At 34.4% G+C, this 25,932-nt stretch overlaps 1 protein-coding gene and 1 long non-coding RNA gene across 4 annotated transcripts in view; one reads left to right on the top strand and one right to left on the bottom strand.

The window, feature by feature from the left end:
• Positions 1-25,932, bottom strand: part of LOC138715554 (uncharacterized) — a 93,231-nt gene that overhangs the window by 22,659 nt on the left and 44,640 nt on the right. The window contains exon 6 of one of the 3 annotated variants that reach the window (XR_011336441.1): positions 20,331-21,643. The exons of the other annotated variants lie outside the window; for them this stretch is intronic. This is a non-coding gene — a long non-coding RNA (uncharacterized lncRNA). Of the gene's footprint in view, positions 1-20,330; positions 21,644-25,932 lie in introns of those variants that run through there. 3 annotated transcript variants of the gene reach the window in all.
• The window catches only part of LOC138715553 (uncharacterized), a 50,384-nt gene that overhangs the window by 22,055 nt on the left and 2,397 nt on the right, over positions 1-25,932 (top strand). The gene's annotated exons all lie outside the window — the stretch shown is intronic.

Raw genomic sequence — 25,932 nt, 5'->3', positions numbered from 1 at the left:
GTTGGGAGGCCAGAGGGGAAAAGACCTTTGGGAAGGCCGAGACGTAGATGGGAAGATAATATTAAAATGGATTTGAGGGAGGTGGGATATGATGGTAGGGAATGGATTAATCTTGCTCAGGATAGGGACCAACGCTTTCAACGTAGATCCGTTTGTTTGTTTATTCTCAATAATTGGTTTATACTGCGAAATTATTTCAACAGAAGGCTTCTCTCAAACGAAAATAAATTAGTCCCACGATTTCTTATTGTTCCAGTGTTTTCCATTTCACAACAGAAATACCAATACACCGCTCCACACCACTGTGATACAGATGACAGAAAGAAGCAGAAATAAAACCTGAGAGAATAGAAAGACTTCTATCCTCTCTGTCTACTATAACGTAAAATAATTAGAGAAGAAACATTTGTAATAGAACAAAAATGAACACAACAGTAGTTATTGAATTGAAGCGTGAATATGTGGTGTGTAATGCAACCAATACAGTAATAAAATATGATTCGTTTCCGATCGGTGTTCAGAGATGCAGCTATTGAAAGCCACGTATTGTCCTTCATTTTCTCATCTTTATACGAGGCGTGCCGCTTATCATAAATATGAGGATTTCAATATTAGAATCTCATCAAATAAAACTTGCTCCATGATGCACAGCACAGAACAAAATAATGCATAGGTTATGTCACGGTCTTCTTGCTATAAAATATACGACGACAAAATAGCTTTTAGATGGCAATAGAATGAATCTAGGGGGCTGTGATCGGAAACGTGAATGCCAAAGTTGAAACTTGGCCAACTCTCCGTTCCCGATCTCGGGCTCCTGCAAGCATTTCGTTAATTGTGAATGCTCACATTTAAATGTATACATTTTAACAATTTTACCATTTTCGTTTTCGTTCCGATTCTCGTTTCCAGTTTATTGTGAACCAGCCTTTACTCTCGATTAAGGTAGTTATACGGGTGTAAAGTGAGTGGTGAAACCACTGCCATCGTGATCTAGACCAGGCCGTAATGCAGGATGTGTGACGTCACTCGATGGGTCGGGCTTTTCTATTTGAGTGTACGGAGCTGAGTTAAATATATTACTGTAATGCGTGTCGGTGCTCAATTTTATTTAGTGTAATGTGTGTATAAGATATGTTCACTTCTTACTGCATAATATGTTGCAGAAATAATTACAAAACTGTGTTATTTTAATGTGAACGGAGTTTTACATGTTAACATAACCTGTTTGCATCAACATTTTAAGTTTGGAATGGAAGCTATTTTGAGATTTAATAAAGGAGAATTATTTATATTGTGATTTTAATTTAGCACATCTATCTTCCTTACTTGTAGGTAGAAAATTTACCACAGTCCCTCCTATGAAATTAGTATAGATAGGTACGTACGGGTGTGGGTTACTTCATCTGGCAGGTTAGATAAATAGAATTAAATACGACCCAGTATAGTAGGGAACAAATAAATAAAACAATTAAATTGTTATTCAAAGTAATGTGTGCATAAGTTCCATTTATTTGTTGTATAATGTGGCAGGATTATAAAACTGTGTTATTTTTATGTGAAGAGAATTCAGCATGTTAACATAACCTATTTGCGTCAACATTTTAAGTTGAGAACGAAAGCTATTTTGAGATTTAATAAAGAAGAATATATTTAGGATAAACTTCAGAATACGGTTATCTTCCTTACTTAAAGGTAGAAAATTCACCACACTTCCTCCTATGAAATGTACATACGGTTATATTACTTACTAGCGCTGAGGTATAGTTCCAGTAATTTCTGAACTGAAAACAGTTGAATTTATTTTTTGTGGGGATGCATTTAATCCTCTAAGCGAGGCGTAATAAAAGCCTGAACTAACCGAACTAATTAGTATATGCAAGGTGTATGAATACGAAGGGAACTACCTCAGCGCTAGTTTAGGCCTGGTAACATATTAAACTAATCAGACTGGAGTACCGTATGAAACGAATAAATACAATTGAAGTGTAGACAAATTGCATTTACAAGTTATATGTAGCGTTATGCTTAATTATGATGCATAATTGCGAATATAGAAATAAGGCGGTGAATGTAGAGTATCTAATGCCCACTGAACGAATATTTCACTTTTATAACTGCCAATGTTGCGCTATAATCGTATATGCAAGGTAGGCTATAACAAAAACCTAAACTAACCAAACCTAACCTGTGAAAGAAGCAACAAGTTATACTAAATATGTGTAAAATTGGCCTGTGTCTCTATAGTGGGAGGGACATAAGTAACATTGACCCAATACTAGATACTGTAACAGTAGTGAAAACTATTAGGTATAATTTTTCACAATATACCGTAAGTTGGGGTAATTCCGATATAGTATTATAATACCGATCATTTTGCTTTTTCATTAAAAGATTGTAGCTCTTGTATTATAGCGTGAGGTATGTCGGACAATACGTTATCTACGAAGCTAATAATGTGGCTGATATGAACCAGCTGCGTGATTGTTTGCAGCTGTATTAATTAAGTTTCATTTTCCATTGTTGATGCCAAGTCGTTTTCTGCTTGCTATAATATCATTGTGTAACTTCAGTTCTACTGCTTCACTGGAAGGGTTTGTGACGTAGAAGAGAGTTAAAATGTGTTGTATAATTAGTTACTTATATTATTCGTAAGTTGGATAATTATTAGGCCATACCTACTTGAAATTAAAACACTTAATATGGGAAATCGAAAAGTTCCAGGGTAACACCGATCATGGGTGGACCTATACAGAAAAAATCGGGACCATCATGGAGATGTGGTAGATACAATCCAGTTCACTTGGATAATGCTGTTTGGGCAGTAAGGAGTGGAAAATTGTCCATTCGGAGATTTGCCTTGAAGGAAGTGGATGTAAGAGATGTTGTTCAGGACCACTTCAGCTGGAAATGAAAAGAGGAGAAAAGATTTACGAATAATCGTCCTGGAAATGAGTGGTTTCTTGGATTCCTAACTAGGAATAAGGAGCTCTCAAGCAGAATGAGTGAAAACAGAAGCGATCCAAAGCATTCATAACGAGAAACACAATGAATCAATTCTTTCCTAATTTAGAAGAGGCCTTGAATGGAGTTCAGCCTTCAAATTTGATAAACTACGAACAAACTAATTTTTTCGATGACCTTGGGCAGAGTAAGATCATAGTTAAACGAGGTTCGAAACATCCAGTAAAAATTTTGGACAGGTCTAAAACAAGTATTAGTGTTATGGTGGCAGCAGCTGCAGGTGGCCCTGTACCTCACCGTGTACAGAAGCACACGTCCCTATGATACCTGGACAGAAGGTGGAATTAATGGTGCAGAATATGGTCGCAATAAAAGCGGCTGGTTTGACCTAGGAACTTCTGAGAAATGGTTTTGTAAGATGCTTCTCCCCTATGCAAAGAAATTACAAGGACCTAAAGTAACAATCGGCGTTAATTTATCTAGTTATCTGTCCATAAATATAATAAAGCTATGTGAAGAAAACAATATAAGATACGGCATGTGTTCTTGCCACCTAATACAATTCACTTATATCAGCCACTTGATGTGGCATTCTCTCATCCACTGAAGGCAGCATGGAGCAGTGGAAGAAAACAAATATGGGAGTAATCCCAAAATCGGATTTACATGAATTCTGTAATTTGTATTCTTAAAAAATGATGAAATATAGCATGGTACATTGTTCTTTGTAAGCCCTAAGTTTAAAATGATTTTTAAACATTTTTTAAACTTAAAATACTGATCAGTATAACACCTTCATACTCTAATAGTGATCATAAGGAAAATTTAATAGGTGATCGGTATTACCCCATTCTATCAGTTAACACTGATCATTGATTTTTCTTTAAATCTTTTTCAAAATATAAATTATTGATCGATAAAACCCCTTCAACAGTTTGACAGCGATCATGAGGGAAATTAAACAGGTGATCGGTATTACCCCATCGTATAAGGTAACACCGATCACTGATTTTTTAAAAAATAAAATGATAATTAAAATTAGTCAAATTATAAATAATGTATCTACAGGTACTTAAAGATTGGGAGATAATTAATTGCTTTATTAAGCACATATTAAAGAAAATGCTAATGAACTACGTACGAAAATGTATTAAAAGTGATCGGTATTAGCCCATATTACGGTACTATATGTATCCCGCTTTTAGTTCAAATTGTGTATATTATCAAACGTCGTATTATTTATAGTGTAGATTATGTACACATAAGAAGGGCGCAATAATTTAAATTTAATAAAACAAATACGGTAAACTAACAATAATGGATTAGACAAGAGTAACATCAGTAACGCTGCACTTAGGCCTAATCATAATTTACTTTACATCCCAGTCAATGTTTCACTTTCACGTGTATATTATTACACATATTTACTGTTTATAATACCAAAAATTCACTTAACCACAACGGGTGCAATGTTTAATCGAAATAAAGGCAGGTATTACACATACGAACTTTGCCTGCAACAACGTAATTTTTACACCAAAAATAATATTATACCTTACGTTGCAAGTGAATTGTGTCTCAAGTGTCTCACAATCACAGTTTAAAATTTTACTGACGCAATTACACTGCATTTCAGAGAAATATATGTTATTTTTCATGTACTGCAACTAATTGATATGGTTGAAAGACCGCCCTTCGCGATCGGCTGTTAAGCGAGTCACGTGATCTGCCTTACGGCCTGTATTAGATCACGATGGCAGTGGGTGAAACGCTACGAGGTCTTACTCGAGATTAAATCGAACTTTAATCGAGACTAAAGTGTTGGTGAAACTGCTTGAGGGGGGACCATGGAGGGGATATTGATTTGTTATAGCTTGTGTTAGCCTCTCTGTCACAATAATACATTATGCCATATTGGTGTTCTGTGAATGTGCTGCATTGTTGAGTGTTAGTTTAATCAAAAGTACATGCGTGAATATATTACATATTAATTTTGTATAAAATAGTTCATACTGAGAGAACATTGAGATCATTCTTTTTATCCTCTCAGGTGAAACCGGCCCTGAGTCAAACAACGGAAACAACCGAGAATCGCAATTGTCAGAGTTCAGAAAACAGAACTGAGCCTACACTTGGTTATAGGTTATGGTTGAACTCTAGAATCTCTGATCCTAACAGAGAGTTAAACAGAATGTTAAAATGTGAAATGTAAAGTTGAAGAAAAGCAATATTTTTAACAGCAATTCAGACTTTTAGCTTACAGATAATTAACACTATGTTAGTGCATTTTAACAAAGATTGAAGAAACCGGGCCTAAGTCTCTAGTTAGAGAGCCTTATCACTTCCTTGGCATTGAACATCCCAGCGTGCTAACATGTGTTCCGTAATTTATGTTTTATGAAACTGACAGGAATTTTATGGTAATTATCAACGACATTCATGGAACAAGCAAGCTTGGCTAGCTGGTCTGCCCTTTCATTCCCTAATATACCCGAGTGCCCTCGAACCCAGTTTAAACAAATATGTTTGCTGGAGTTAGCAATATTACGTCTGACATTTACGCCAATCATATGCATATTATATTTGTCCCTAATACAGTTCAAAGTTGCCTTATTCTTAATAATAATAGAACGACAACAAGCACTACATCCCTTCCTGTAATCTGAACACGTCTCTCTCTAGTTACATTATTTCAACATCCACGGTCCACACTTTCTACAACTGCTACAGCAACAGTAACAAAAGAGCAACATTACTCCAATTACTGAACTAATATAGAACCAAGAAGAATAGTGACGCCAAAAACTTTCATATTGAATTTTGGATTGTTCTTTTGATATTTGTTTTTGAAGATCATCAATTCTTACTCCCATGTATTTAAAATCATGAGTCGTAGATAGAATATTTGGAAATGGCAATTGCATCTTAGTTTTTGTCGTTATTTCTTCTTGTTTCTGTGAAATACAACAGTCAATATGCATGGGAGCTATAGGGATGATATCAGTAGTAATTTGATTAATTTTAGTATGCTGTAGTGCAGTGGTTCCCAACCTTTTTTGACTGACGACACACTTTACTGAACGCCCACGATATCGCGACACACTTATTTGATTTTATTAGTAGTAATAATAATGATAACTAGTACATTTATTCTGGAGGAAAAGGTGGTGTAACTCTGTGCAGAATATTGTAGAGCGGACGGGGAGATGCTTACTGTTCACTACACGGGAATTTTGTCGTTTTTAACCTCCCTTTCGTCCAACTAAGACTTTCAAGGTCTAATCGGAATTCAAAGAAAAATTATATTAAGAACATAGTTATTCACAGATATTTCGGTTCCATGATTAAAACTGCAACAAAAATGTGCCGCAACGCCGTTCCAGCGTGTTCCGCCAGAAAAAAGCATTGATATCAACTTCTATGTAGTGTTGTAGATAGGTCGATGTTAACATGCAATTGAAAATTCTAAAATAACAAGCAGCAACTTGAGTGGCATTAGAAAAAAAAAACAAAGATATGTGTCAAAAATCCCAATCTATCTATGCTGGATATCCGATAAAAGATGTCCTATCAAAGATTATTGTTCTTGAAAACTCGCCTATTTAAATTAATGTGAAATCTGCGGTTGGTGGGTTGCACAGAGTTTCTTTATACAGTACGTGGCTTTATGGCTGAAAAACTGAACTGAACATTGTTGCAGATGTTCACGTTTCATTGGTAAAGTCTGTCTCAAAATAAAATGTACCATATCAAAGACTTCGTTGCAAATAAAAAAAATGCGTTGTAAAGAGACTTTGTGGATGGCATAAAATTTATTTTTAAAATCTAAAATTTTGCGACACACTGGTTGGAAACTCCTGCTGTAGTGGATATAACACACCTACTGAGGTCAACCCTTTACAATTAACGGCTAACACAAGTTTCCCTCTATTGAATAATTTTACTTTTTCCTTTACTTCATTCTCACATACTACAGTTATTTCATCCTTTTGATGATTTACATACAGCCATTCATTACTATGTGTTAACGGTATCTACATGGTATCTATTATATGTAAGTTACATATTGTTCAAATGCTTTACATATTTTGGATATTCAGTAGTAGTAGGATGTGTTAGGTAGATGAGACAATTCTCTTTCACTATATGATTTATTGGTACTTTCTCCGTACAAATCATATTAACAATTGAGGCACTCAGAAGGAAAGCAATACAAGTGACATTTTCCTAAAAAAAAAAAAGTGAGATAAGTGTATATTCTAAATCTTTTTTGGTTTTGATTTATTAATATTTAATTATTTTATTGGAATTTTTTATTAAATTATTATTTATTTGTAATTATGATAAAATTAGTAATTTTTATTAACCAAATTATATTCTGGTTAATAACAAATATTGTAATTCTATTAACATGAATTGGAGCACGTCCAGTAGAAGACCCTTATATTATTACCGGACAAATCTTAACAGTTTTATACTTCCTATATTCAGAGAAAAAGTAATATAAGTGCAGTTGCAGTCAGTGCTGTTCCATGTTGGCCTAACTCTTGTATTACCATGCTTACAGAGTTCTGACTGAGAGGCAAACTAATACAAGTGCGTTGTTTACATAGTGTTGTTGCGTTTCTAATTGATTTGCTATAATGGAGAGAGGTAATATATTACAGCGCTGACTTCTCGAAACATCTTCGTGGAAGGCCTGCACACATTGAACTGGACCAACTATACAGTTGCTAAGTGGAGCAACTTGCAAGAGCTGAAGAAATTCATCCCACCCATAACCACTCTTTCTTTGATGACCTGAAGCATGAGGAGGGGCTTATAATAAGGACTGCAGGACGTGGACGTGGAAGAGGAAGTTCAATCGCAGTAGGAGGCCTACAAGTGCACTTCATGACAGAAACACAGATGTTGCAGCAGACAGAGATGTGACGTATTCAGATGAGGCTAGTGACGTAATGGACAGCGACTAAGGCTGAATTTCATTGAAAATTAAAAATATCATTAAACCACTTCTTTCGGTTATATAGACACATTTTGTGTCGTAATATGATAATAAGAAAGCTCAAATGCTGTTAAGACAAGAATGTTTTAATGTTCTAAGCAATGTTCTTGTTCTTCTCTTAAATAATATACAAATACTGAAAACCCTTGCACTTGTATTACTTCTCCAGAAAAAATAATTCCGTGGAAAAATACTACAAGTGACTTTAGGGTCCAATTTTACCTGAACTGTTTTAGAATAGATAATTTCTATTTATAAGTTAAAAAATATAGGTACCAACTTATAGGCTTACTTACTTACTGGCTTTTAAGGAACCCAGAGGCTCATTGCCGCCCTCACATAAGCCCGCCATTGGTCCCTATCCTGAGCAAAATTAATCCATTCTCTATCATATCCCACCTCCCTTAAATCCATTTTAATATTATCTTTCCATCTACGTCTCGGCCTCCCTAAAGGTCTTTTTCCCTCCGGCCTCCCAACTAACACTCTATATGCATTTCTGGATTCGCCTATACGTGCTACATGCCCTGCCCATCTCAAACGTCTGGATTTAATGTTCCTAATTATGTCAGGTGAAGAATACAATGCGTGCAGTTCTGTGTTGTGTAACTTTCTCCATTCTCCTGTAACTTCATCCCTCTTAGCCCCAAATATTTTCCTAAGAATCCTATTCTCAAACGCCAGTAGTCTCTGTTCCTCTCTCAAAGTGAGAGTCCAAGTTTCACAACCATTCAGAACAACCGGTAATATAACTGTTTTATAAATTCTAACTTTCAGATTTTTCGAGAGCAGTCTGTATGATAAAAGTTTCTCAACCGAATAATAACAGACATTTGCCATATTTATTCTGTGTTTAATTTCCTCCCGAGTATCATTTATATTTGTTACTGTTGCTCCAAGATATTTCAATTTCTCCACCTCTTCAAAAGATAAATTTCCAGTTTTTATATTTCCATTTCGTACAATATTCTGGTCACGAGACATAATCATATACTTTGTCTTTTCGGGATTTACTTCCAAACCTATCTCTTTACTTGCTTCCAGTAAAATTCCCGTGTTTTCCCTAATCGTTTGTGATTTTCTCCTAACATATTCACGTCATCTGCATAGACAAGCAGCTGATGTAACCCGTTCAATTCCAAACCCTCTCTGTTATCCTGGACTTTCCTAATGGCATACTCTAGAGCAAAGTTAAAAAGTAAAGGTGATAATGCATCTCCTTGCTTTAGCCCGCAGTGAATTGGAAAAGTATCAGATAAAAACTGACCTATACGGACTCTGCTGTATGTTTCACTGAGACACATTTTAATTAATCGAACTAGTTTCTTGGGAATACCAAATTCAATAAAAATATAATATAATACTTCCCTCTTAACCGAGTCATATGCCTTTTTGAAATCTATGAATAACTGATGTACTGTACCCTTATATTCCCATTTTTTCTCCAATATCTGTCGAATACAAAAAATCTGATCAATAGTCGATCTATTACACCGAAAACCGCACTGATGATCCCCAATAATTTCATCTACGTACGGAGTTAATCTTCTCAAAAGAATATTGGACAAAATTTTGTACGTCAACAAAAGTGATATTCCTCGAAAGTTACTACAGTTAGTCTTGTCCCTCTTCTTAAAGATAGGTACAATAATGAACAATTTCCTTTTCCCTTATAGCAAGTACAAGCTTATAAATTTCATTAGATAATGCGCTTCCACCCTCTTGTATTAATTCTGCCGGAATTTGATCGATACCTGGAGACTTATAATTTTTCAGATTTTCTATCGCAATTTCGACTTCAGAAAGTGTGGGTTCGGGTATAAATGGCTCAGCAGTTTGTATTTCAATTTCGTCCCGATCATTTCTATTTGGCCTATGTATATTGTAGTTGTCCAAAATAGTTTTTCCATCTGTTCAGGATTGAATGAGCGTCTGCAAGCAAGTCACCATTCTCATCCTTGATCACGTTTACCCTTGCCTGATATCCATTCTTGAATTCCTTTATGCCCTTATATAAATCTCTAATGTTTTTATTTTTACTATTGGTTTCTACCTCATTCAATTTTACTTCAAGTATTCTCTCTTTTTATTCCTAAGTGTACGTTTTGCTTCCCGTCTCATATTCAAATAATTATCTCTATTCACCTCAACTGGGTCCTGTAAGAATTTCAATTTTGCCTGTTTCCTTCTTTCTACTACCATGCAACAATCTTCATCAAACCACGGTTTCTTTTTCTTAGTTTCATAATAACCTATGATTTGTTCAGCTGCAATTTTGATATTATCTCGGATATTTTCCCACATGCTATTCACATTTAACTCTTCCTCAACATCGTCGCAACTTGCTAATACGGCAAACCTATTTGAAATTTCGACCTGATAATGTTGCTTAGTTTCCTCGTCCTTTAATTTCGGAATATTGATTAAATTATGCCCTATTATAATTTGTAGTAGATCTACAGTTCAAACCCTATACAACTCGGTCCGAAACATCGCGAATATGGGTGTAAAATACTGGAAAGTTCACGGTAAAAGTGGTGAATGACTCGCCAGTGCTATCTAGCGGCAGGGATTGTAGGCAGCGAGGATGACGTGACGAATAGCGCGTTGAACTGTGATATGAGCTTTGTTCTTCAACAAACTCATGATGTCCTAAGGATTATTCTCATTATAGTTGTAGCCTACACAATATCAGTTAAATATGGAAATGTTTGTTCTATGTTTTTTAAAAACTATGCCTAGCAAATTATGCTAGACCTTTCTTCAGATTTCCAAAAGATAGAGATTGGGAGTAGTCATGTAAACACCAGTAGAATATTACTTTTCTATTACAAGATGATGATGATGATGATGATTATTATTATTACTATTATTATTATATTTTATTATTACTACTGCTTCTACTACCAGTAGGCTACTACAGTTATTTGCTTTTGTTTTTTAGGTGTGCCATTTTCATACAGGTAAATAAACGCAGACACATTAGTTAATGAGATTTAATAGGGCGTGTCAGCTACTATCGCTATTTGCGTCATTATCTAAACTTCTTTAAAAAACAAAACACAAACAATATCATAAGCAAAATGCGAGTACTAACTAAAAACATTGTCAACAGTTCTAGACGAAACGTTTAAAATTTGAGGGATGGAGCATAGCCTATTATGTACAAAAATCACAAAATATATTCAGATCACTTTTGATTATCGGATTTCAATAACCATAATTCGAAACATTAGGGATAAGCAAAAACAGAGTGTAATAAATTGGAAAAGTATACCGAAGTTTCAAATCAGTTATAGGACTGTTAATTTTTAATACTCTGTTTTTAATAACAGACTGAAGATAATAGTTATTCCTTCACTGAATTTAACAGCTCCTTCTTCCGAAAATATGAGTCAAAATCAAAGCACAATAAAAGAATCGCGAAGGTCCCAAATAAACATATTAGATCTTGCATCGAGGAAGCTGCGGGTTTTCTGATATTAGACAGAAATGACAGACGATACTCCTCCATCGTGTAATTAGATAGTGCATTAGCAATGACATATTCTCTATGTTAACTGAAACAGTTACTAAACTGTATAAATCTACTTTACATCGTTCATATAAAACACAATTTCTTTATAGTTTCTCCGTATAAAAAAATTGAAGGTCTTTACTTTTTTATTCAAATAGTGTGTCATGGGATACGTAACATACGAAATGTGAATTGTTGATTTTGTGAAGAAAGGGACTCATGTTTTTTTCATAATAGGTGATTCAGGTAGTTATTCGGACAAATAATTTGCCTAGTCCTATATTTTAAAGGCATTAATATTTCACTAAATTAAGATCATTTTTTTACGATGCAAGAAATCCTAAAAGATAAAAACTGGCTCAAGCGGAAATGACAGCTCTAAACACAGCAAGTCCAAATGTCGATTTAATTAAAATTGTTCAAGATGATGAATTCATTAGTCACAAGTGTGCATAAAAAGAAGGAAATGGGGAAACGATATTCCAGTTGCAATAAAAGTTTTGCCGCAACATTCCATTAATGTTCACCTCAAGGCGAAAGATTTCTAAGAAGAAACTTATGTTTACCAACAGTTAGATCTCTCAAAAATTGACTATGACTTTGGTATAGGCCCGGTATAAGTCGCGCCATTTTACAATCAATTATTAAAAATAAAATACGATATTGTACCACTGAATGAAAAGATTGTAACTATTATTGTTGACGATAAAATGTATTTGAAGGAAAATATAACTTACAATGCTAAAGCAGACACTTTGAGGGATTCATTGAATTAGGTATAGATAGGCATAATCAACAAACTTCAACTGACGTAAACATTTTAGAAGTGCCATTTGCAAACCAAGCACTGGTTTTCATTATTCGAGGAATGTGCAAAATTTTAAAGGAAACTACGTATGTTATTTTTTTATCAAAAGATGCAATGCCTGCAGAAATTTTAAAATCGCATCTGCTTGATGTAAAAGATAACTTACAAGATACAGGCTTCATCCCTAAAGCAGCGACTGTGCCGGTATCTTTACTGACAAATATTTCAGTGTGAAAATAAATTGTTACATCAAAAATAAAATGGATAACCATTAGCTAAGAAATGAAATACACAATCTATGAAAGTTTCTAAATTCATGCACAACTAAATCATACTTACATTTGAAAATACGAGAATTGTTTCATTTCATTTCTGTTCCAATAACTTTGTAACGTCTTATTAATTTAAAATGTTATGAACCTGGTGACTAAATAAAACTATTGATTTGCATTTTTTATTGACATCAAATGAACAACTCTCCGTTTTTTCCTCACGTAACCTAGCACTCCGCAAGAAGTGTATAAACAATCCAAGCTGCTAGATAGCAGCACAAGCCACTTTTCGCCGCCTGTTGCAATACTAAATAGGCAAGCTTTCCAGTATTATTGTAACACTGTAAGAAACATGCCCCCCGAAAATACCTTTATTAAATGATCATATTCCGATATATTATACTGTACCACGGTCAAGCTATGATAGGGGGGAGGAGGTAAATGATGTCCCCCATAACCCCGTTATATGGGGATTCTATGGCTTTGATTTCCCCCCCCCCCCAAGGAAACGATTCTCTCTCCGCCTATGATTAGAAGATACAATTATAATTAAATATCCAGGGCAGCCAATACCAGATCTCAATATTGTGCAGAAAGCAAAGAATGATAAAAACTATATGTACACTGGAAAATTCATGAGAACAGTGACAGGATAATATGTTCTGCTTCCCTTACCCATTATTCAGTAGCGGTAATTCATGCTCTACGACAGGTGTCAAAGATAAAAGAGGATACATTTCAGAACACGGATGCCTTCCTTTCCCTCTTACTCCAAAATTCCAATCTTGTGCACACAAAATAAATTAGCTATTGGCACTGAAAAATGCCTTTTCGGAAATATGATGATGTTAATTCGACAAACACAGACAAATCTGCTCTTTTTAGTATTTCAAGATAATTGTTACTGAGGTATCCGTATACTAAAGTTTTCCCAATATTTTGTAGCATTCTATTATTTTCAGGTACGATCTGCCACTGACGTCTACTCTATAATCTGAAATTAAAATTAAAAAACTCACTTCGCTCTCTGATAGTTACGCAATCAGATAGCTGCTAACACACAGAACAAAAAACAGCATATCGTCTTAGAATACTACGAAATGATTTTATCTGAATTCACCCGTAACTTCTATTGTTTTACTTCCATTCCGTTCTGCATATTATCGTACAAACTTATAAAATCCAGCAGGTATTTAATTGAATGTATTAGAGGCAGAATTAACTTGATTTCTAAAACATGATGTGCAAATAGGCCCTATCAATTGAAGAAGAGTCTTTTTTTTTTGTCAACTTGAAAGATGTTTCTACTCTACCATACTTATTAGAAGGTATTCATATATGCCAAGAAATTATATTGTTGCCTAATTATCTGGAAATAGTCGGCGGAAAACATACATTTCTAGTAGAGATGAACAATAATCGAGAAAGCGAGATTAACAGCGCCCGCAAAGCCGAAAACCCACATGACTATATTGTATTATGTCGCGTCCAACGAGTTAGAAGTAAGAATATAGATTGGCGATCGCGCCACCATCTTTGAAACATTTGAACCTATATCCGCCATGTATTAAGTGGTCAACAAGTGGGCGTGGTTTCTATAGGATAATATGGAAAGTGACTGTATAGAACAAGGGTCGTCAGCACAGAGCACTCTGGGGCTAGCCTCTCTTACCCGTGGAAAACGCAGTGCACTATAGTGCTCTCATAGCTGCTAGGGGTATGCTCTCTATCTCTCCCTGTTGCACGACAGTGCGCACAGGACGGCACCGCGTACTCATTGCACATTTCAGCGAGTGCTGACGACCACTGGTATAGAATATCTTGCATTTTGTAAATCTTATTTTATATCGCATTAACCTATATAGTCCAATTTACTAACATTTCTTTATTTTAGCAGCTGTCAGGAAACCACGCAGCAAAAATTCATTCCATACATCTTACGTTAACATCGAAGCTTAAAGATGTGGATACAAGTGGGCATGGTTCCTATAGGATGAGGCTGAAAGGATTGTATATAACGTGTTGTTCTCGTGAATTTTATTTTATATTGCAACAACTCATATTTCCCATTCTTACCAGTGGGAAGGAAACCCACGTCTCACATTAACATTGAAGCTTTAAGCTGTGGAACTAGTATAGAAGTGGGCGGGTGTGTATGTGTCTAATGCCTATCCTTTCACTTACGTGATTCGGGTTCCACACACTGCGGACAGATGGTTGCACTGTGACCCATTTTCAATTTGCACACCACTTCGGCGGGACATACTGTACATGATGAGTATTTCTGAGGAGTTATGTGGTGTACTAGAGTGAGTGTATGTGTAAGTGTAATGTAGGGAATGGGTGAGGAAGGGAGAAGGGGAAATCCCTTGCCAGCACGTAGCGTATTCCTGTCGAATAGCACCAAGGGAGCCGCCAGGCTAAACTTTCCCGTCCGACGGACGAATCACTATCAACAGTGACACATGCTTTCTCTTCATATGCACTGTGGAGAGATTTGAGATTTAACCAAGGCATATTGGTGGACAATTTAGTGATTGGACGTTGTGCACCACCATCTCTTCTAGACCCGAGGTAGAAATTTTACATGAAAATTTCTGATCTCACTGGGAATCGAACCCAGGTCGGATAGTCTGAAGGCAGACACGTGACCACAGAGCTAACATGGCGGATATTTATGACAATGATAAAATGGAAAAAAATGCATTTATATAACCAATAATAAAACTGTTCAGAAATGCTAGAAATGTGTTTAATGTAACTTAGGTTTGTAAAAATAGATCAGGATAAAATATGACACGTCAAAGAAACCCGAGCCCTAGTAATAGGGAAGGGACGGATGTTGACGACCTAGAAATGACTGAGAAAAATGACCAAAAATATCTTACATTTACTTTAAAATTCCCTAAATTGTAATTAAAGTTAATAAATTAAAGGCAAAAGACTGCATATGGGCAAATACGAGTAATAAACACCAGAGGGGATGGTTCTTAAAAGAAAGGAATGTTACTCACTTGTTTCTGTTTTCTCGTATTACAAAGATTTTCAATTAATATAAATTTAATTCATGGATGATCATAGCTGTATTGCAACACAGAATAACATGATGTTTAAACTATAAAACTAACATATATTCAAAGCAACGAAAATAACAAAACGTATTATACCAATTTTTATTTCTTCTTTTGGGACGTGGCGGTCACTGCATGCATGAAGTTTAAAGATATGAAAAAATAAATCCTACTTTAGGGCTATCTTAAACTGTAGAATGTTACAGTTGAGAGTTTGATAAAACATAACGTCATTGATGGTTTCAATAATGCTTTCTTTTGAATACAACTGCACTGAATATATACAACATAACTTCATTTTTATCACATAATATGTAGTACATAAATATTTCTATTACTGAAATTTTTATGATATATAATTTTGAATCGATGAGATAAAGATATATACTTTTAAATTATTACTCATTATTATTTTGTTTCTTGCTGTCTCCCACGCAAATAAGTTTTAAGTAGCAGAGTTCTTACGCGCTTGTGGGCCGAGGGTTGAAAAATAGTAATAGGTTGCATTCAACTCTATTTCCATGTAAAATCTACCCTTATGAAATTTTTAGTCAACTTATGCGATCACTATAATCAACAAAGAAAGGTTAGTGTCGTGAGTAATGAAAATATTATGCACTGGAAAGGAGCAATAATTATATTTGTATAAGATTGTCGGAAAATAAAACGAAACTTTACAAAATGGTATAAAAATCAATACGAAATGGAGAGAATTATTTGTAATTACCTCCCCATCCATGGACAAAAATGGAAGTAATATGATAAATCTTAAGGGAAGGCATAGGTGAAATTTTGGCAAAAATGTGACAAAAAAGCGATTCTCAAAGACCAAGGACACCAGAATAAAATTATGTTTGAGTGTCATTCCACAAAAATGCGATATTTTCACGAAAAATAAAAATCTCACGAATCTCTGCTTGTTAAATGTCATTTTTTTTCGTTATGATCCGATTTGTTTGAATCTGATAACACTCACTGTGTAACAACACGTATGTGGGAGAAAAAGCGCCAAGAAGCCTGTGGTTTAAGAGCGCGAAATTATCTACTAGAAATCACATATTTGAATGCATATTTAAGGCAAATAAAACATTACTTCTGTATGTTAAATGCAATTAATAATGAAGTGAGGACCTTTGTTAATAATTACAATGCATAGTTCCGTAATACAATGATTATTTCGTGCTTGATTGCAATTATTACAAGGAAAGGTTGAGAGTTTGTGTGTCACGCTCAAATGGACATTTGTTTATATTTCTTCAAAACCATTTCATTTTTTCATGTTTTATAAATGTAAAAGTGAGAAACATCACATAACAATCAACTTCTTATATGGACAACATTTTGATTTACTGTATATACGTATTCTACAAGAAAAACACGTGACACACGGAACACAATGACAAAAATGTTATGTTCGTGTGTCACTAAAGTTTATCCTAAAATCCAGTTACAAATTTTGTTGTTATTGGAAGTCTTTACGTCTAAACATAATTAGTAGTGGAATTTCAAATACTTATTGTTGATTTAGATAATTGTGTGTGCGTTTTTTTCAATGTACATAAACTGTAAGTTAAACACTCTTGAAAATATGTGTTCCATAACACTGTTATAAGGGGGAAAGGAACTGGCTATCCCATTATCTCCTGGCCTAGTTGCCTCATAAGTGATGCCTTCTTGGTATCACTTGTGAGGTTCACACCTGTCTTTGGACAGACTAAACAACAACTGTTGTAAAAATATAGTGTGTAGGCCTAAAATTAGCATAAGACAATTTATGCCTAAAGTTCGAATAAAATATTTATTATTTTTTTAATTCCTTGAATTAAAAACTTAAAAAATTGGTTTATGTTAATTTATTTCATATTAAAAACAAGCTTAAGCAGTACATTTATATCGTAAACAGGTAGCCACCATACTAGGCCTGTGTATAAATAAATTGGTGTAATTATTTGCACATTAGGTAAATGGTACTAAATTTCTGATATTAATTTAAAATCGTTTTATTTAATAACATTAATTAATTTACCGTAGGTATCATTTAGCAATTCTAAAAGTTAGGCCATTTTAAATCTATATTAGTTTTTCTATTGATATAAATATTAATACATTTTGAACATTTTTTGATAGTATTTTCAAGAATTAAAGTTGGGCTGATTACTTGGTTGGGTTTTTCCGAGGTTTTCTCCAACCATAATGCGAATGTCAGGTAATCTAATGGCGAATTCTCGGCCTCATCTCGCCAAATAGCATTTTGCTATCACCAATCCCATTGACACTAAATAACCTAGTGATTGATACAGTGTCATTAAATGACCAAGTAAAAATAGCCGTCAAATATAGGCTACATAAGAAGTTACAAAATCTTGTGGTGGCGAAGAATTGAAAGTGTCTGTGATGTCCAAGGAAGGGAAGTACTACAAATGGTTGACATATTGGTATATTCGTCACATGACATTACACAGGAAATATCACCACATATGGTTGTAAACAACCGTGGATATTTCAATTTAAAAGTGTATTTTAGTGTAATCTAGTGTTGTTTTGTATAATAAGAACTGTAGGCATAGTGTATAAGTCTTCCACAAGAAGTGATGTATTTATAGTGCATTTAAAACAATTAGTAACCAACATGACAGAAATGTTCGTATGTCACAACACATTTGCAATATTTTGTTTCTTAATGGCACTGTTAATTTTTTTTTATGCTCGACCATGCCGAAATGTAGTAATTATACACCTGGTAGCAGACCTTTAATGCATGTCATTAAAGTACACCTACTCAATAAAGGTCAGGTCTTTCAGCCAATGACTCAGGTTACAACTGTTCAGCCAATGACAGGTCAGCTTTCTACCGTTATAAAACCGCAAGTATCGATTATTCTCGGATATACAATCGAAAGAGAATTAGCGAAAAGTCACGGAGGCTGGAAATACAATACTGTCGCAGAAGGTTATGTTCCGTTACTATAATAATTAGCGTTAATTGTAAATAATATTCAAATAAATTCAATTTGTCATCTCGTTTTTCAATGTCTAATTTAATTTCAGTGTTATCTCTGTAGGTTCTTATGGCCTAGCAAGGTCAATGTGGACATCTGTTCCTCGGAAAAAAATCAATACTTTCGCGTCTGCGCACATCTCACAACATACGGGACATTGCTAAAAAATTAATAAAATCAAGTTAGAAATATGGTCGAGTTGTATGAAACTCGCCTATAATGGTAATTAAGAAGCTCGTATGAAAATTATGAAACTCGCTTGCACTGGTTTCATAAATATCCATACTCACTTCTTAATTACCTTCATTATAGGCTCGTTGCATAATGTACTATTAAAGTTCGTGATTTAGCAGTTACATGTACTACACAAGTGTCTTAATTGTTTGGAAATCAACAGAATGCATTTACGTCATTTGGCACAATAATATGAACATTTTCCATATTGGTAATAAATCTAGTGGCAAGAAAATGTTCGTGTGTCACACTATACAATATTTAATATTTTTTGAATTATTAATTATTCCTTTTCATTAAGAATTTTTGTTTACATTTACGAATACTTATGTTAAAAGACAGTAATGTCTTTTTCATGAATTACTAAGTATTTAATTAAATATCCTTTGAAGATCATAGTTAGGTACTTAAAAAATGTTACGTGTGTCATTATGGAATGACACATGACACGTTTCCTTATTAACATGAAATAAATGGCAGGAATTTTTTTCAACGTGATTTTCTTTAATTTTTGACGTGTGGAACCATTTATACATTAATTAATTAAATTGATTACAATTACAATATCTCCAAAACCATCAAAGCTAGATAAAAGAGATTTTGCACAATGTAACTGACATATAAAAGTAGCATGTGATAAAATTTCAGCTCAACAGATTGAAAACTATAAGATTTAGTAATTTCACCTATGCCTTCCTTTAATACTGAACATTTGTATGTGTGTGCGTGCGTGTTTTTTCTCTATAAAAATCTACATGCTTTGACCGACAATTACGAAAGTATTATTGAGTTTTCCAAAAATGTAGGCCTAAGATTCGTAAATTGGAAAGCAATGTCAATTATCAACATTAGTTTCAAAAGTAATTACTAGGGAAATAGACATTTATTCCAATTATCAAATGATGTTTTTGTTTTCTAATGCCAGGCAGTTGACAATAAATACTTTTGACCTCTTGCACTCCAGTATTTTTCAAAGATATTATCATGGCCAGCCAATGAAACACAGATTTCGAGGTGTTCCGAATCCATTTCTTGGTTTGAGTTGCACAATGGGCAGTTAGGGGACTGATATATTCCAATTCTATGCAGGTGTTTAGCCAAACAATCATGGCCTGTTGCCAATCTAAATGCAGCTACAGACGATTTGCGTGGTAAATCGGGAATTAACTGTGGATTATGATGCAGAGAGTTCCATTTTTTCCCTTGAGATTGTGTTATCAAATTTTGTTTGTTGAAGTCTAAGTATGTAGATTTAATAAATCTTTTCACAGAGTAATACGTAGATTTAGTAACAGGTCTGTAAGCAGTGCTGCCCTTCTTTGCTAAAGCATCCGCATTCTCGTTTCCCAGGATTCCACAATGGGATAGTATCCATTGGAATACAATTCTTTTATTGAGTGATATTAATTGAGAGAGCATTTTAGTTATTTCTGCTGCTTGAGATGAAAGTGTGTGTTAGAGACTATTGATAGAATAGCTGCTTTGGAGTCTGACAATATAACTGCATTCTTAAATTTATTGATGTGGCATAGAATATTATCAAATGTCGAATTAACCTATTTCCCTTGTATTACTATTTGAAAAACTTTTGACTCATACAGAAGTTTCTGATCTATATTTTCTATTAGTACGTTAATTACTACATTACTGACATCAAGTAGTATGATAAAAAACAGTGAACTTTAAACTGCCTACTTTCAATTGTTCCTGAGAAAATGGGAACACAAGCAAAGAAATTTAATTTTTTGAAAACCGAATACACAGACGAACACGTGGGAAGAACACAGTCGCAACATTAAAGTTCAAATCCTATTACAAACGCAGCCAACATAGCAGGTATAGAATGAAGTTTCAGCTACAGAATTAATAAAAACAAGAGGAAGATGATGTTTAAGTGAAAGAGTTTTGAAATTAATATTCTCGGAAAAAGTAAAGATTTGTGATTTTTATACTGACTATTACACTCTTACTACGTCATACTACTGTTGACCAATGAAACGGTACAAAAGGACGTCTTTCAACCAATCATGGCTGCTTATCGCACAATTTTATCGCGTCCCTAGCATTTGTTTAATTTTATCGCGTCCCTAGCATTTGTTTCTTTATTTGCCAACATTTCAAACTGCAAATTCTCTACGGTACTATGAAACATGCTTTGTGATAGCCATTTGTTTATAGCATCGACAGTCAACTGAAAATGGCGGCTCCGTTCAAACATTTTGGTGAAGCTAACTTTAGTGAAATAGATCAAATAATAGACAGAATGATACCAAACAACACAAAGAGAAACAGAAACAGTATTTGGAGCCAGTTTAATCAATTTTGTATTGAGCGGGGACATAAACTGTTAGGTGACACTCCAGTTGAACAGATCACTACAATTATGAAAGACTGGGCCATCAATATGCGAAAGGGAGACGGACAAGAGTATAAAGAATACTCTGTAAAAACCATATGGAATGTTACAGCAAAAATTCTGCAAGAAAATTACTATGAACGATATAAACGTAAGTTCAACCCATTTTCTGACATAGAATTTAAGCGTGCCAGAGATGCCAGAAATACCAAAAGAAAAGAGCTTCAGAACCTACCAGAAAAAAGAAAGAAAAGTGCTGTAGCACTAAAAAGTGATGAATATAATTCTATTGTAGAAACTTGTGTCGAAAATACTCCACTGGGTTTGGAAATGAAATTTTTTCACCTTGCGTCACTGGAATTGGCTTGGCGTGGAGGAGAAGCGGTGAAGTGTCTTACACATCATTTCCAGGAAGAACTGAAAAACGATGGCACTCCATCAGGAAGAATCGCTTACAACTGTATATTTTCAAAAACTTGTCAAGGTGGTGACCACAAGTTAGCAGACACGAAGTGGCTTATTCCCAATAAGGAAAACACAGACAGATGTCCTGTAAGACTTTATAAATTATTAACAGAGAAACGTAAGTCCAGTGCAATATTAAAAACTGACCGTTTTTTCCTTACTCCCAATCCTACATATAACATTTCTGGGGTTTGGTATAAAAACTGTCCTATTGGGAAAATGAAATTCCAAAATGGACTAAGTTATCTGCACAAAAAGCTGGTCTGGACATCAAAAAACACAAAATTACAAACCACTCCAGTCGATGCACAGCAGTTTCAAATATGGCTCGCATTGGCATTCAAGAACAAGAATTAATACAGATCACTGGTCATAGCAATGCATCTTCCCTGAAACCCTACTTACAAATAAATGAAAAGCACCATTCGGAAATCCTGCATAAGTTGAGGAATACACCATGTACAGCTGTCAAAAGAAAAAGTGGCCGCTCTCCTGGAACAAAGTTCCCTTCTGGTATCTTCGCTATAATTCGGAGACAGGCGATGTTACATGTTGTTGGACCATGTTGCCTGATATCTACAGTTATAATTGAAGTATTCTCTCTGTGATTCGATAGCGTAATGGTAGCGTTCAGGCCTCTTATTCATGAGGTCCTGCGTTCGATTACAACCTCGTGCTTTTTATGTTCTTTTTTGTTATGTTTTTGAGAGAGACAAACTATACATAATGGCTCCTTTCTCTTTTACGATTATTTTAGTAATTAACATCAGGTTCATTAATATATTATGCCATGACTTTATCATTATGATATTGTGGCTGCAAATGGAAAGAAAAAAGATTTTATTCTCAATAAAAATATCTTTCGTGGCATAAACAAAACAAATTTACTGGCGTCGGCCTTAAAACATTCAAACAATTAAGCGTTCAGAAAAGAAAACAAAAAGCCACAATTCAATATTTAGTCTATCTTCCTCTTATCTCGATCATCTTGCAGTCGAGTGGGCATGGAATCGACTAGTCTTTGCAAATAGCGACTGTTCTTAGACACGATATTCCAGGCATTCTGAACATACCCACATACATAAGTGTTCTGTCCATGGGCAGATCTTTCATTGCAAACCCAGCAATCTCCAATCTTTCCTATTTTCTGCCTTCCTCTTAGTCTCCGCATATGATCCACATATCCTAATGTCTTCTATTATTCTTTTCAACCAGAGACCCAACCAATTCCTTTTTCTCTTTCTAATCAGTTTCAGCATCATTCTTTCTTCACTCACTTTTTCAAACAAAATTTTATTTCTTATTCTGTCTGTCCACTTCACACGCACCGTTTTTCACCACATCCACATTTCAAATGCTTCAATTCGTTTCTCTTGATTTCGTCGTAATGTCCATGTTCCTTCCCCATACAGTGCCACACTCCACACAAAGCACTTCACTAGTCTCTTCCTTAGTTCTTTTTCCAGAGGTCCGCAGAATATCCTTCTTCTTCTATTAAAAGCTTACTTTCTTCATGTTTGCAGTTTTTCTTGGGAAGGATAGGCCTAAATGCGGTAACATTCCGTTGCTTTCCGCACACCACTATCTCTTTCGCATCTTATTAAATTCCAGGGGACCCAATCTTGGAGATGAGGAGAGTGGATTTGACTAATTGGGCCCTCCGGACTTCACCGAAAGTCACGGCAAGGGTTAAATATTAATTCTATCAGGATGTTTGACCCGATCAGAGACCGGGAAATCTCAATTAGCCTTTGCCCCCCGCATCCTGGACTAGCTTCTACGAATCATCAGAAAATCTTAGAATGTGATTGGGCCAATTTTTCCGAAAATGTTTCCACACTTTTGCCCTCGTAGCTCAGCGGACGAACGTCGGAATTTAGATGTCAACGTCTCAGGTTCAATTCCTCGTTACTCCTTTTCATTTTATTGTGGTTCAAGATAGTATAATGTAATAATACAAAAAGAAAAACTAATACCAGTATTATGCAACTGGATTTTTCCAAACCTAATATTAAATTTATGTTATTTATATCGCTAAAGAACGATTACAATATAAATAACTAGAATATTATTTATACAGTATCACTAAAGAACGATAACAGAATATAAATGATAAATATCGGTTTGTTTAATTAATATAACGAGGGTTCAGAATGACAAGGTTCTATCTAGTGTTTAGTAAATTTTACAGGAAAGCATTTTAAAAGTTTGGTTGTTAATAAAATCAATGCAGATAAGAACCTTTTCAAACTAACTTTATCACGAACAATAATTGAGATATCAACATATAATTTATATGGTAGATAGCTGCGAAGTAGCAGAATTCTATGCAACAAAAATCTCAGTTTTGCTAAAAATGTCAGATAGAACCTTGTCATTCTGAGCCCGCGAATAAGATATTATATAATACTTATTTAATTATCTAAATAAAATAACCTATTTTACAAAGAAGGATGGTTATTTGTGTTATAATAATTACTTACATAAAATACAGATTATTTATATTGCGAAAGAACAATAACAATATAAATAACTTGAATATTATTTTATAATGCTAATGAAGGAAAACAGAATATAAATGATAACTTGAATATTATCTATATCGCTAAAGAACGATAACAATATAAAAACGTGAATATTATTCATATCGGAATTTCACAGATTTATTTCAGATGTATTTAAGAAATTGTAGAAGAATAGTAATTAGTAACAGTGTCCTATTTATTCTTCTTGGAGCCAAATTTGTAACTTTTAAAAGTGTGGTTACTATGTTGAAGTGTATGTGTTGTAACGGATGCTTGATTTGTTATGTATGTGAGTTAGTTATGTGATGCTTGATGTCGTCGCAATGTCGTAATTATAGTTTGATTGTGTTTGTATGACTATTGTGTATTAATTTATGATGTATGGTACGGAAGGCTGCGTATTTGTGTTATAGAAGTGTTACGTATGTGTGTTGTTAATGTTTTTGTATGTTTCAAATTGATACCTGATATTTATTTTGCAATCGCAATGCCTAATTTACGGTTTGTTTATGTTTTGTTTACATCGCGTAAGCTAATTTAATTTTCTTTTCTATTTCTCTTTATGCTTATCTTTTTTGTGTATGAAACTATAGCCCTAACATACATGTGTAAAATAGGGCTAACCACCATTGGAGATACAATAATAAAAATTGTTATTCATATCGTTATAAAACGATAACAGAATACAAATGATGACTTGAATTTTATTCATATCTCTAAAGAACGATAACAAAATATAAATAACGTGATATCCATAAAGAACGATAACTGAATATAAATGATAATTTGAATAGCATTTACATCGCTAAAGAACGATTAAAAAATAAAATGAAAACTTGAAGAAGGCCCGAACCCACAACCTTTGAATCACTAAACAAGCACTCTACCGCTGGCCTACGAGGCGCAGACATGGAACACTTTCATAGTTCGGGAACTGCTTGTACAAGCACATGCATCGTGTAACATCGCCGCGACCCGAAGTGGACTTTGAAAATATTCGCTGTTCACGAGTGCGGTCACTTTTTTTTTTGACAGTTGTACATCAACCAGTTCCACTTTTACGCACACGTCCACTGTAACATCAACTGAACCACCAACCACTAAAACATTCAAATTTGAAAACTGTACTTTCAATAATTGTTCCTTTTAAAATTATTCATGTTTATTTTTTATTTCATAATCCTTTATTAAAACTTTTCTTATTCCATCATTCCTAATTGTAACTTTTCAAACACTTGTTTATTATATTTAGGTTATGTTATAGCTTCTGCTGTGTGACATTATGGATAGTCACCTATCAAAGATTGTTTAATACTAAGATTTATTGAAAATCATTTGTCAAGTGACGTTGATTATTGGGATCCGGATAATTGAAGTGGAATTAACTGTTTTAATAAAAGTGAAATTGAATCAACAAAGCATTCTTGACTAGTAATCTCCATAGAGTTCAATGAAGATTCTATAGTTGGCACAAGAGGACTAATAATATAACAGAGGGATTCAGTCCTATCCTTTTCCTTGTTAACCGCTGCTAACTCATTCAACCAGCACTACGAACGCTACCATTGTTTGTTACCAACATTGCATCACTGAATTCAAACTCCAGGAAATGGAAAATGAGCATGCGTGCTTTTGGTTTAAGTTGTCAGTCCTGAATAAGGAAGGTGAAGGAAAACACAAGAGGGAAGAAGGAAGACATTTTGAATTTGTTTGGTG

Source organism: Periplaneta americana, chromosome 15 (assembly GCF_040183065.1).
Source record: "Periplaneta americana isolate PAMFEO1 chromosome 15, P.americana_PAMFEO1_priV1, whole genome shotgun sequence".
Lineage (NCBI taxonomy): Eukaryota > Metazoa > Arthropoda > Insecta > Blattodea > Blattidae > Periplaneta > Periplaneta americana.
The sequence above is the reverse complement of the archived record's forward strand: the minus strand, read 5'-3'. Positions and strand labels throughout refer to the sequence as shown.